This window comes from Megascapheus bottae, chromosome 23, assembly GCF_031878675.1.
Source record: "Megascapheus bottae isolate mThoBot1 chromosome 23, mThoBot2.hap1, whole genome shotgun sequence".
Lineage (NCBI taxonomy): Eukaryota > Metazoa > Chordata > Mammalia > Rodentia > Geomyidae > Megascapheus > Megascapheus bottae.
Genome location: NC_143531.1, coordinates 11,385,974 through 11,400,297, shown reverse-complemented (window position 1 = coordinate 11,400,297; position 14,324 = coordinate 11,385,974). Strand labels below are relative to the sequence as shown.

At 37.5% G+C, this 14,324-nt stretch overlaps 1 protein-coding gene across 1 annotated transcript in view; it reads right to left on the bottom strand.

Annotated features, from left to right (window-relative positions):
- The window catches only part of Dkk2 (dickkopf Wnt signaling pathway inhibitor 2), an 89,717-nt gene that overhangs the window by 52,562 nt on the left and 22,831 nt on the right, over positions 1 to 14,324 (bottom strand). The gene's annotated exons all lie outside the window — the stretch shown is intronic.

Below are 14,324 nucleotides of genomic sequence, written 5' to 3'. Positions count from 1 at the left end.
TTTTAAAGCTAACTGAATTCAGATGCCACAGCTACTCTTGTGCCCTAAAAAAATCAAAGAAAGGGTAACACCTGGTTATTAACCTCATGCACAAAATTACAAGATTATGGGATAGAGTCAGGACTTCAGTTTCCTCAGAGATCTGCTGTTCAAGTTCAAAAATTAGCAAAACAAGAAAAAGAGAGTTGCACATAATTTCCTTCTAAGGGAATATGATAGGAATTAAACTAGAGGTGTAGTTTTTCTCCTTCTCTGAACGATGTCTTATACCAAGATTAGCATTTCTTAGAAGTCTAACATTAACTGTGAAAAACATAACCTTGATTTGAATAGAAGTAAATTAGACATATTACAAATATTCTCATCATATTAATAAAGCTAAGTAGGAGCTTGTTCTATATCTTCAACATCTAATATAGGGCTCAAAAAGAATGAAATCTGAATATGTGATTAGGCAATGAGTAAGTGAAGGAAAAAAGGAAGAAAAGAAAGAAGGAAGGAAGGAAGGAAAGAAGGAAGGAAGATTTCATATTAATGCTTAGAATGTTGCTATTCTTTCCTGATTAACATATGTGCATTTTCTGATATGAAATTCATCCTATGAAATGATCGTCAGATGTTTCATCAAGAAAGTGCTGTGTGGGGTCCAGAGTTTGGCCTAGTGGTAGAGTGCTTGCCTAGCATTCACAAGGACCCAGGTTCAATTCCTCAGTACCACATACATAGAAAAAGTTGGAAATGGTGCTGTGGCTCAAGTGGTAGAGCCCTGAGAAAGCCCCAGGACAGTGCTCAGGCCCTGAGTAAAGCCTCAGCTCTGGAAAAAAGAGAAAGAGAAAGAGAAAGAAACAGAAAGTGTTGTGTGTGTTTGAGAAATGAATAGATCATATGCCTGATATATAACCATCATATAGACACTTATGCCTACTCTTTTAATATGAAAATGGATTAAATTTTTCCCAAAATGCAAGAGATCTTCAGTAGTGTCAATAAGATAGTGGACAGTCAACCAACTCTGTAGGAACTCAAATGTTTTTTCCAATTTTTTTTCCAGTTCAAGTCTTCTTTTACCATGCCAACTGAAAATCTTTCTTGCAATTTTACTTAAAAAAAGTGAACTGGGTAGGAACATAATAAAATTACAAACAAAAACATTACCAGAAAGATGTTGGTAACTTAAATATGGAATTTTCTTCTCAACCATCTCCAAAACTTCAGGTATATCAAAATCAAGGTTCAGATCTATAATTGTTTGTGCATGTGTTTGTAATCAGTTGCTCAGACAAGTTTTTTTTAAATAGGCTTACACTTGCCTTCCTTATTTTAAATAGCTTCTTTTTCCTCTCTTTTATGGTCTACCAAATTACAACTGACTAAATGTACCTATTTAGTGAAAATGGATTCCATTAGAGTGTAATCTTACCCAAGTATTGTTTTCTTCTGGTGGAAAATAATGGGGAACATGTGCAGATGCTTACCATCAGGCTCCTGTTTCTAGAATTACAGTTTTAAAGCTGTCAAAACTACTTAAGAGCAGGGATGATCCAGTGCTCGCTGGACATATGAAACACCCCTTCTACCAACATCAAAACAGGTGAGGGATCCGGATGCTGAAAAAAATGGCCTGGAAAGCTTAAAATGTCCAAGCAAAAGGATTTCTCCATCTTTTTTCTCTGTTGCCAAGACGTCCTGTTTTTCCACCAAGTAAATGAATCATGTTTTTCTAATCTACCTTGAATGTATTGGACTTTTTCCCCCTCCTCCAATCCTTTCTGTTTCAGTCTTTAAATATGTAGTATTTCTTAACTGGCTCCCAAACAAGTTACTTTGCTTCAACTCCCTCTAGATGTACATAAGTGCAATCACATTTCTTGGTCAAATTGTTGTGATCATGTTGGTCACTGAAAGCCATGGAGTATATATGTGTATGCAATAAGGACAACCTATTCCTTCTAAAAGCAATCTCTGAAATGGGCATAAGAAGTGGTGGGTAGCCAGGTGCTATTGTCTCCTGCTCATGTTCCTAGCTAATCACAAGACCATTTGTTAGACACCGCCACGATCAATAAGGTAGCTCACAATTGTCATCATAGCTGAGTGAGGGGCTGAGACCAGAAAGATCAAAACTTTGAACTAATCTGGTGAAAGTATTTTCAGGACTCCATCTCAACAGGAAAAGGTGGACATGGTAACACAGGCCTGTCATTGCACGTATAAGAGGAAGCATAAAAAGGAAAATGGAAGTCCAGTCTAATAAAAGGATACTCTATCTCAAAGTATTTAAAAATTGATTTGAATAAATATTTATTTAAATAAACAACCAAATAAATATAAAAGTGCAAAAGGTCTGGAAGCATGAATCAGGTTGTAGAGCTCCTACCTACTAGGCACAAATTTCTGAGTTCAAATCCTAGTATCATGCCACCCCCACCCAAATAAAAAGAATGAGAAAGGAAAGAAGGAAAAAAGAAAGAAGGACAGAAGGGACAATAGGCATAACCAAAAATTGATATTGATTTTTTAGATTATAATAATTTCAAATAAAAATCTCTCGTGTATAAGAAATTCTTCCACAAATAACTATATTTTCCCAAAGTGCATGTTTAATACATCTGTTGTCATATTTTCTTAATAAGAGCCATATCAATACAGCTGCCTCTCAGAATAAAAAAAAATACAATTGTTTTGGCTAAAAGAAACCTGCTTCTTAGTTAGTACCAATTCCAGAAAATATAAAATAATCCTCCCTGATAAAAATCACCTTAGAGAACATATTTGAAGCAATGAATTTCTGAACTTTTCAAGGTTATGTCATAAATAGGTTTTCCTGTAAATTTAAAATTATTTTACAAGTGATGAAGTTGGATTGTGAATACCATGTGAACGATCTCAGAAAGAAACTGGGGCACTAAAATTGGGAAGTCACTGGCTTAACAAATAAGTACATAAAATAACATCCTAAAGTTATTGGCATAGTTCTTCTTTAAAATAAGCAAACAAAAAAGAATTCAAGGAAATCGCACAAATTTTGGAAACAAGGCCTGGTTTCATATCATCACCCTGCAAATTTGTCTCCAGCTTCTGGATGAAGCGCCTGAAATGTGAAATTCTCCTGTTTTCCGTTATAAAGGGCAACTTCAGAGTTTACTACCTTCAAAACCGCCGAGGGTTGAGGTAAATATTCTTAAATTTGCAACTGTGTGACCTGCACTAACTGTTCTTGGTTCTGATGATGCTGGGAGAAAAATGGGAGGTGTAGCTGTCCTGTGAATTGACCTCTGCTCCCTTCTCACTATGTTACTTAGTGTTAGTGTTAGCTTAGTGCTTTGGTTACATACAAGGTCCTTTAGTTTCTGATGATAATTGTGGCTTTTTCTTTCGAGAATTGCTGTGAATATGTAACTGAAATTTGTAACTCACTCTGCAAAAGGTTTGTGTCATTGTAGAGTATGCCATTTTAATAATGCATTAGTAGTACCTTCATAAAGACTCTTATTAAAAATAAACGTGTGTATGTATACATAGGTATGTATACAAAGATATATCTATAAATCTTTTATAGTGATTATTTTTGCAGCCCTGGAACTTGAATTCAGGTCTTCATGCTTGCTAGGGAAGAACTCTATTCCTTGACTTTACTTGCTTTGGGGTTGTGTTCAGACTTTTTATCAAGCTGGCCCTGAACCCTAATTCTTCTATTTCTTCTTCCTTGAATAGCTGGAATTATAGGTGTGCATTTGCACAACCAGCCCATGTACATTTTTCTTTTTTAAGTCAAGTTTTATTTCTTTGATTAGAAGCAAAACTACACAGCCACAAAAATAACCAATTTTAAAAATCATTTTTCTTTTTTTTCATTGCTTTAATTTTTGAGGTACCTGTGGTCATAGAGAATATAAACTTCCAGAACAAATTAGAATATTTGAAACTTAAGATTATGGTATTTCAGGACTTGTGGTAGGAAGAACTGTGCTTGTAAAGCAAAGGAGTCTGAAATCTTTTCTCTATAAAAATGAATAAGGGCTAATAAAGCAGGTCCTGTGTAAAATACTTAATTGAGTGATAGACAGTGAGTAACTGAAGGAAGAGAGTAAGGGAATGATAAAATAGAAGCATAGACAGAAACACATTTAAAGCAATGCATGGATTTGTCAGCAGTCTGTGATTTTTAGGCTTAAGATTTCTTGCAAATACATTCTTTTATTCAACTTTTTTTCTTGATTGATGGCAGTTTTTGCTTTGGCTATGATTTCCTCGTTGCTGGTGTTATCTACTGACAAACTACACTTAATAGTTTGGAAATGTTGTCGTCTGGAGATCAAATTGCAATGTTTCTGTTGAATTCATCAACAACTTAGTACTTATTTCAGTTAGAACAAAACATGTTGTTTACAACATTTGGACAACATGATTATGAGTTTTCTAGATAAGCACAATTTGTAGCATCAAGTATGTCATACTTACCACTGAATTTGGAGTGCCTGAAACATGAGTTATTCATTTTGAAGGTTTCTACCAGAAGAGCAGGAAGACAATTCAAACCTGCACGTCTCAGTATATTGTAAGCATTTAGTAACTGTTCAATATTGTTCTATGCTAATCCCTTTTTTTTCTCTTTACTGTTTCTCCTATCCTATCTGTGAATCAAAGCAGCTGCCTCAGGATTATAAACATAACCCCTTCAAATGTAGGATACCCACTTAGGTCAGAAAGCAGCGAAAGGAAACAAGCAATTGACCTATTACATACTAAGATTGATGCCAAACTATGCAATGCATCATCTCAGAAAATTCCATGCAAGGGATTTTGTCTCCATCTTCTGAATGCAGAGACTGCAATGTGAAGTTCTCCTATTCTACGTCATACAGGGCAACTTCAAAGTTTACTACCTTCAAAACCGCTGAGAGTTGAGGTAAATATTCCCAGATTTGCAACCACATGACCTACACTAACTGCTACTGATTCTAATGTTGCTGAGAGGGAAATGGTGGACTGACCACTCACTTCTTTCCATATTACAAGGCTAGAGTTTTGCTCAGTTAACACACAACACACGCGCACGCACGCGCACACACACACACACACACACACACACACACACACATTCTCATCATCACACAGAAAGCCCCCGTGACACCAGACATTATAACTTTCCAGAATCACAGTTGTACAGATAGATAAAGGAACATGTGATCCCATGATCCTATGTCAATTTCACCACTAACATTAGAGGCCAGAAAGAAGCAAGCTGGGCCCTCAGGAATAAGACGCTTCAGATTTCTCTCCTCCATACTCATGAGAGAAAACATTTCTATTGTTTCAGCTACTTGGTTTAGGGTGCTTTTTCACAGCATCTCTATAAAAATAATAAGGATTTTAATAATCCCACAACCTTTTCTATGAATTTGCTTGTGCTGCCCTGAGGTTTGAACTCAGGGCTTTGCACTGGTTCAGCATGCATTTTACCACCAGAGCCACATTTCCAACACTTTCTACTTTAATTTGCACTTCCAGTAGTACCTAATGCTTTTTGGCATGGGAAAGCATCAGCTCATGATTCTTCTACTTTCAACTGCCATGTGGCAACAATACAGCTTTGTGTCACCATGTTGAGCTTGATTGGTCTCACTAACTTTTTGCCTGGACTGATCTTAAATTATGATTTTTCCCATTTTTGCCTCTCAAACAGCTGGGGTGGAAGGCACACGCCATTATGCCAAGTCCATAAGAATTGTCTAAGCAAATAATCTAATACTCATATTACAATATTTCTACTTTCACAATTCAGTTAAGGAATGTTTGGGAGGGGATGAACTAGAGTTTACATCAACTAAGGTTTCTTTTTTTGTTTTTGGTTTTTGGTTTTTGGTTTTTTTATAATTTAATTTTTTTATTGTAATTAATAAAAGGGTTACATGATATTTGCCAGATAGAAGGTGCATTAATTCACATACATTGATACCCTTTCATATGTCTTGGTACCCATCACCCTCCCCCCCCCACCACCCACCATCCACCCCCCGTCTTGGTTTTCCCCCCTTCCCTATCAAATTTCAAATATCCAAATACAAATAAATTCAATATATCAGATAACAAAGTGAGATACTGTAACAATATGAGATACCCAAGAGACAGCAAAGGAGATGAAAGATAACATAGTACATTAAGGACAACAATCATTCATTATATGGCTTTTGTTTCAGTATCCTGGAGGTCCTTTCAATTAGCTTCATACTATATGGCCTTATATATCAAGGTTTTGCTCTATTGCAGATCTCTGCTAGTAGAACCCAAGGTTTCTACTGATTATAACAAATGAGGGAAACCATTGAGCCTAAGTTCCTTTGAGTCTGGCTTACTTCACTTAATATGATTTTTTCTAAGTCTTTCCATTTCCTAACAAATGGGGCGATGTCATTCTTTCTGACAGCAGCATAGAATTCCATTGTGTACAAATACCACAACTTGTCGATCCACTCATCAACTGAGGGACATCTAGGTTGGTTCCATATCTTTGCTATGGTGAATAATGCTGCAATAAGGTTTCTTATACTAAATACAGATAATATATTTAAAGTCCTTGTTCCTCAGCGTGGGAAGTATATGGTGACCAAAAGTTAATTCTCAGTTTTTCACTTCAATCAGATTATTTGCAGATCTAAAAGTCCTAGAGAGCAAAGCCTCTGGTGTACCATCTCTTACCCATTCAGTACATTGTATGACTCACAGATAATAGCATCTACACAAAACAAAGAGCTGGGCACTCTCCCTGAGCTTTCTTTTATGCTCAAGGCTAGTGTTCTCCCCCTTTGAGCCACAGCGCACTTCTGAGATAAGAGTCTTATGGACTTTCCTGCCTGGGTTGGCTTTGATTTGCTCTCCTCAGATTTCAGCCTCCTGGGTAGTTACAATTACAGGCATGAGCCACCAGCGCTGGACAGCAACTCTTTTTTCACTAATTAGAAACCAAACATTTAGAATTCCCAACAGGTATAAATGATCATTGTGGGTGATACGAAAGTAACATCATTATATTTCTATCATCCAACAACCACCTCAAACCTTTCCTTTTAATGACAAGAAATATATTTACCCAGTCAAAGTTAAGACGGAAGTGATTTTTACATTCCATGCCCTGAACTTAATTTTTTGCACTTGGAACATAATGACTTTTCCATCTTCCTTCAAAGAAAAGAAAAGAAAAGAAATTTTCTATTTTAAAACCATGTGTTAGAAGGGTGGAGAGGAATCTGTGCTGAATTATATCATTCTGAACTCCTTGCGAGATGGCTCCTTCATAATGCCTCATTTCACAGCACACAGATATGCAAACAAATTGCACAGATCTTTATAAGCCTTCATTTCAGTATTGCTGAATTTCTAAGTATCACTATGAGACTATATAGTTAGCAGACATACTGGTTGTCTCTTCCTTTTACTTGTTTTTTCCATAAGCAGAAGCTGGATCTAATTTTCAAATGAAAGACCTCTTCACCGAAAATTTATTTTTATGAAGGAATGGCTTTGCAGTGTTTGCCATTTGGGTTCTTTTATTTGGCTTTTTTATTCTTTTCAAAAAGTGAACGGAAAATGTTTATCAAAGCAGGGTTTCACATGCCTCTGCTTTGCTGGCTCCATGAATTCTTCAGCCAAAAGAAAAAGAGGGGTGGGGAGAGAGGGAGAGAAGAAAAAAGAAATGAAAACCACTAGTCAATGAGTAAATGTTGAGTGAAAATCAAATGTGGTACAGGCTAAAATGGTAGAAAAAGAATTTAAAACAAGCTCATTCTATTATTATGTCTGCTGACCTGAGATGTTTGGGTCTACTTAATTTTCTAATGATTGCTGGTCCTGAAATACTACAGGTTTTTGTGAATTTAGCTGTGCCCCTTAGGAATTGTGTGCCTTTGGACACATCGTGTGTGTGTGTGTGTGTGTGTGTGTGTGTGTGTGTCCTTCATTTCCTATTATATAAAATTGGAGTAAGGGCCCGGGAGTTTGGCCTAGCGGTTAAAGTGCTTGACTAGCATGCACAAAGACCCGGGTTCGATTCCTCGGTATCCCACATACACAACCAAGCCGGAAGTGGCAGAGATGAGACTGCAACAAGCGACAGAGAGCCAAAAGAAGCGAGCTGAGCTGAAGTGAACAGAGCCCAACCGAGTGGTGGCTGGAGCGAGCGGGGCCGGAGCGAGCAGGACCGGAGCGTGCGGGAGCGAGCCGAGCCAGAGCCAGAGCGGGCCGGAGCGAGAAGGGGCCAGAGCAAGCAGAGCCAGGAGCAAGCGAGAGCTGGCCGGGCCGGAGCGAGCGGGCCAAGAGCAAGCTGGAGCGAGCCTGGCGGAAGCAAGCGGGGCAGAGCCGGGCCTGAGCTAGAAAGGGGGCCTAGCCGGGCCGGAGCGAGCGGGGCCGGAGCGAGCGGGGCCAGAAAGAGAAAGGGGCCAAAAATAAAAAAAAATAAAGTAAAATAAAATAAAATTGGAGTAAGACTCTATTTTGTTCAAGAGATTGAATTACTTAATCTATACAAAATGCTTAGCATAGCACCAGATAAGCAACCATTTGCTATACATAGTTAATAGTAGCTAGCAGAAGTATGAGTAGACTGAAAACATGGCTCTTTTCTTTGTGGCTCAAATTTACAAGGATAACTTTAATGAAAATATAGAACAAAATATTTTTCATCAAAATATATAGATTGGTTCTTTCTGTGGGATCTTTTCCATGACGCTCCCCTATTCCTGTTGCTTTGCTGGCGGTCTTTGGTGGCCCGATCATATAGCTCTCTGACTTCATTTTGTATTCTTTCCCTACATATCAGCCCTCTTGGGGCATTCAGGGGGAAGCAATGGCTACAAGGTCCAGCCTTTCATTTCACATCCAAGTTAAAATATAGAATGTATAGTACATGGGCCAGGAGTATGGCTTAGTGGAAGAGTGCTTGCCTAGTATGCATAGTCCTGGGTTTGATTCCTTACTACCACATATACAGAAAAGGGCAGAAGTTGTGCTGTTGCTCAAGTGGTAGAGCTCTAGCCTTGAGAAAGCTCAAAGACAGTGCTCAGGCCCTGAGTTCAAGAGAGGACTGGCAAAAAAGAAAAGAAAAGATAGTACACAATATATTTCCCTGATGTCACATATATTACAGAAGGATAGAGAGTGGCCCCTGAAGTTGGTCTATATCCCAATTTCTGAATCTTGTGAATGCATTACCATATGTAGCAAAAGAAACTTTGCAGATGTGATGAAATTAAAGACATTATAGTGGGAAGATTGTTCTGGAATGTATGAGTAGAGGCAACCTAATACTGAGTCATTAGAACATTTCCCAAGGTGTTGTCAAAAGGAGATGTTACAAGGAAGGGTAAGAGAGATGGAATTTGAAAAGGATTCAGCCTGTTGTTGGTAGCTTTGAAGGTGGAGAAAGGGGGGTCCAGAAGCCCCAAACTGTAGGACACCTGGTAAAGGCATGGAAATAGATTCTCTCGGAGGACACTTAACAAGAAACTCTTTCCTACTAACTCATGCTGTGAGACTGGCTTCAAACTTCCTACCTATGGACCGGTGAGGTCATTTGTCTCAACGTATACCAAAATTGAAGTCAGTTGTTTTAGCAGGAATAAAAAAAATGTAGAAAATATTTTAAAAATCAGAAAAAGCAAAAACATCTAAATCTTCTTCCTTATCAATGCCTTTAATACCATCTTGTCAAGTAGATGGAGATACCAGATGACCCACCACCCCAGGGCCGTCTTCTTCCTTCCCTGGCAGTGTCATTCAGTTTGCCTCACAACTACATGAAAGCCTGTCAGTTGGACTCAGGACAAGGTCAAGGATATGGACTGCTGAGGATCTCTGCTTCATGTCCTTTATTGATACAAGGAAAGCAAATGAAATATAGGAAGTGCATTATTGCTAAATAAGAACCTGTGTCATTCTCAAAGTTCAACTGGGAAGTCAGCTGGGAATGAAAACTTACTTGATCTCAATTATAAATTGTAGCCATTTGAGAGAGGAAGAGTGAAGCGAAATAATTTGTGACTATGATAAAAGATTGTATCATATAATATGATAAATTAATATCATCCCCCAAACTTGGAAAACTTTTCAGAGACAATGTTTCAGATGTAAAGAGAAGGCATTCTTCAAGATAAGATTTCAAATTTGTACCTACATCTCAAAGTTCAACCATCTTAGCAAAGTGTCTTCCCTTAGACTAGTAATTCTTTTTTTCCCCCACACATGATTGTACTGGCTTTTAAATTTGTGCTTATGTTGAATCTCCAATATGGAATTTTTATACAGGATCTATGTAGGCAGACTTGGGAATCTGGAAGGTTGGTTCCTTTCTCAACATCATTATGAGAATGTTAAATTCTTTGTCATCTTGACTTAAGATAGTGGCATTAGGAAATGTGTTGTATCAAAATATAAAAATACTTTTAAGTTATGTTACTAGAAAATGAGAAATATCTTGAGAAGATATCAAACACAAGAGATGTGGCTGTGCTAGAATGTGATCACAGCTAGAAGTCATTTGAATGTGATTTGAAATAAGTGGTTTCATTGTCATCTTTACGAACAGGGTGGCTGTGAAGTCTGGATTTTACATCAACCCACCCTCAGTGTGGTGTCAGGTATGTAGTTAGGTCTAGGAGATGAGTCCTATTCAAATAGTATTTCAGATACAACTACTCTGTGTCTGTGGTGAGAATGCAAATGGTGTAACATGGCATTGTAGAAATGGTACAGAAGACATGAGGAACGATACTAATCAAAAGAAATCAGCACAGATTCAAGGTGCAGTAGGAAGAAATCTAGCATTATAAACTGTAAGATGAGTAAGAGTTACTTTAGTAAAATCTGTACTGGAAAAAAAATGTACCATGGTGCTTCACAAAGATAAGAAGTTGTAGAAATCGTGGATTAACATGGTTCACATTTATGTTAAAGACCCAGTGGGTTTGCACTTATGAAGGCCAAAGTATAGAAGGTCAAAGGAAGAGGCCAACATTCCTTCAGTGTTTCCTACATGTAGAAAACCTTACACACACACACACACACACATCAGGTACACAAGCACACACATTAATTGGAATTTACACATCAAGTGATGTACGTGTGTTTCCAAGTGTTTACTGCTTGATAATAGAAAAAATTTATGTCAAGTAAAATGACTTTAGTAGGCATTATAACATGAAAGAGTGTCTTAGATTTGCATTTTAGGACACAGAAATCTCCATACAGGGATATATAGAAAGATGAGAATTACATATAACCCAAACCGCAAATTATCAATTCCTCAGTCTTCAATCAGACATACTTGGTTACTCATAATGTCTTCTCATAAATTGCCAAGTAGCAAGGAAATTTTCTGTCTGCAAGTGTGGTGAATGAATACAGCATAAAGAATTACCATAAGAAGGTATGCCTTCCCAACAATGATAATGTCTTTCTAAACTTTCTTATTTTTTTATTTTGTTTGGTCTTATTTTTTTTTTGTCAGTCCTGGGGCTTGAACTCGAGGCTCGCTCAGGAACTGTCCTTGGACACTTTTGGCTCAAGGCTAGTGGTCTACCACTTGAGGCACAGTGCCACTTACGGCATTTTCAATGTATGTAGTACCGTGGATTCAAACCCAGGGCTTTGTGCATGCTAAGCTAACATGCTACCACTAGGCCCTAAACTTCCATGTTTAAAATGAGGGAAATATAGATTGCTTACAGATTATCTAAAAGGCAAACTGTCCTACCATCTTCAAGGATAGAAAAAGGAAGTTCTCCTTCATTTCAACTCTAGAAAATTATATTATGTGCTTATTGCTTATTGTGATAAGCTCTTTACATATTTTTTTTTCTTAGTACTGGAGCTGGGGTTTGAACTCAGGGCCTGAGTGGTTGTTCCTCAGCTTTGTGCTATCACTAGACCACTTGAGCCACAGCTCCACTTTCAATTTTGGGGCGTAGCTAATTAGAGATCAGAGTCTCATGGGCTTTCCCACCTGGGCTAGTTTTGAACTGATACTTTTTGAAAGTCCATTGTCCTAAGTACCCACCTAGCCATGGGAGTTCAGCCTCATTCTGTATGTTTTTTTAAATGTATTATTGAGGAGATGCATAGAAGGGTTACAGTTACATTCATCAGGTAGTGGACATATTACTTCTTGAACATTGTTACCCCTTCCCATGCTTTTCTCCCACTTCCCCTCCCCCTACCCCCTCCTACTCATCTTATTTTTCCCTTACTTGCCCATTTTCAAATACACAAATAAACCTATTTACAATATACCAAGTGACAAGGGTCAGATACAGTAACAACTTGAGATAAACTTTAAGAGGAAAAAAAGAAAGAAAGAAATAGCTTTACGTAGTACATTAAGAACAATAATCACAAAAATAAACCTGTCACTTCCACATTCTGGAGTTTATTTCACTTAGCCTCATACTATATGGACATATGTATATTGAGCTATTATGATCCTCTGTTAGGAGATTCTTAAATATATACTAATTGTTATAAATGAGGGAAATCATGGAGTCTATTTCTTTGGTTCTGACTTACTTCACTTGTATGTTTTAGACAAATAAATAATAGCACTTAAAAGTAATATGGCAATTGAGAAAGAACGTGAGCTTCTGTCCTCTGGCAGTTATCAGAGCCACTGCCACCACAGTGGAGGTCGGGATAGATGTATCAGAATTTGTCGTTTTTGAAGTTGTCACAAAACAAAAATCTTACAAACTGCCAGTCTCCAGTAGCTCACACCTATAATCTAGCCAATCAGGAGACTGAGATCTGAGGATCACAGTTCAAAGTCAGCTTGGACAGAAATGTCTGTGAGATTCCATCTTTAATTAACCAGCAAAATATTAGACTGGAGATGTGGCTCGAGTGGCAGAGAGCTAGTAGATAAAGCAAGAGCAAGGCTCTGAGTTCAAACATCAGGCTGGCTCAGATTCTAATCAACTAAGAAAGACTAAATTAGCTAGGACCCAGCACTCTTAGATAGAATCTTGGCATAAAAAGCTGAAATCAGATGCAAAAATGACATTAATTTGGAATATCTAGACTCTGTCCCTCTAAGACCCATTCTAATTTTGTGGCTTGCTCGTTTGTTTGCTTAATTATTTTTGCCAGGTACTTGTGGCTCATGCCTGTAATCCTAGCTACTTAGGAGGCTGGGATCTGAGAATCATGGTTCAAAGCCAGGCTGGGTAGGAAATTCCTAAAGACTCTTATCTCCAATTAACCATCAATAAAGCAGAAGTGGTATTGTAGCTCAAAGTGGTAGAGTGCTAGTCTTGAGGGTAAAAGCTCAGGAATGGTGCCCAGGCCCTGAGTTCAAGCCCCCAGCTGACCAAAAAAAAAAAAACAAATAAATAAATAAAAGGAAAAAAATATCTTACAAACCACACAGAAGTGCCAAAAATCTGCAGATGGGAAGAAAAAGAGGGAAAACACAAGATCTTATTCTATGCATGTATTAATTATTGCACAAAGCCAGATAGGAGTCTGCAGCTGGGAAGAGTAAAGCAAAGGAAAAATAAAATTTTTATTTCAGAAAACATTCATGAAATCATATTTCAACAAGGGGAACTTGCAGCTGGGGGCGGGCAAAGGGACAGCATTATTTTTAAAGGAAATCACTTTAATAAAATGCATGAAGCTTCACTTTGACACAGCAGTGGACCGGACATTCTTGAATCAATATCAAAGTTGAATCAGGCATTTTGGTTATGCAAAAGGCAATTTTTGGCATCTTCACTAAGCAGAGTTTTTCCTTTAAGTGAGTAATTGCTAACCAGTTGCTAAAATGTCTAATTTTGTGGGGATTCTCCTCAAATTACACAGTATAAGAATGTGGTCCCAGGTGACTCTTCCCTAATTTTACAAATTGTACTTCAAAAGAATTTATTTTCCTCCGGGGAACCCAAAACATTTTGCCATCTGTAAAGTTTACCATAACTTATTGCCTGTATTTTTTATACTTTACAAAAAAACATATATTTTCCTTTTGTTATATGAGTTGAATTACCTACCAATGGTCTACCTTCCTGAAAGGTAAAAAACCAGTAAATCTGTGATGTCTGTATTCAGGGAGTTTGCTTTTAGTTAAATTACAAATTGATTCTTGGGCAAAACCCTCATCAACTGAAAATTCTAAAATATCCAGGAATTCTCTTTCAAAATTAACTTTACCCTCTATAAAAACCACTAAACATTAGAGCCATTAAAATAGATACTTTTGTAGTTGTTTTATACATTGATATAATTAAAGGACATTCCAGTGTTTTCACAGATTATTTTATGAGTTTAAATGTAATCCAAAT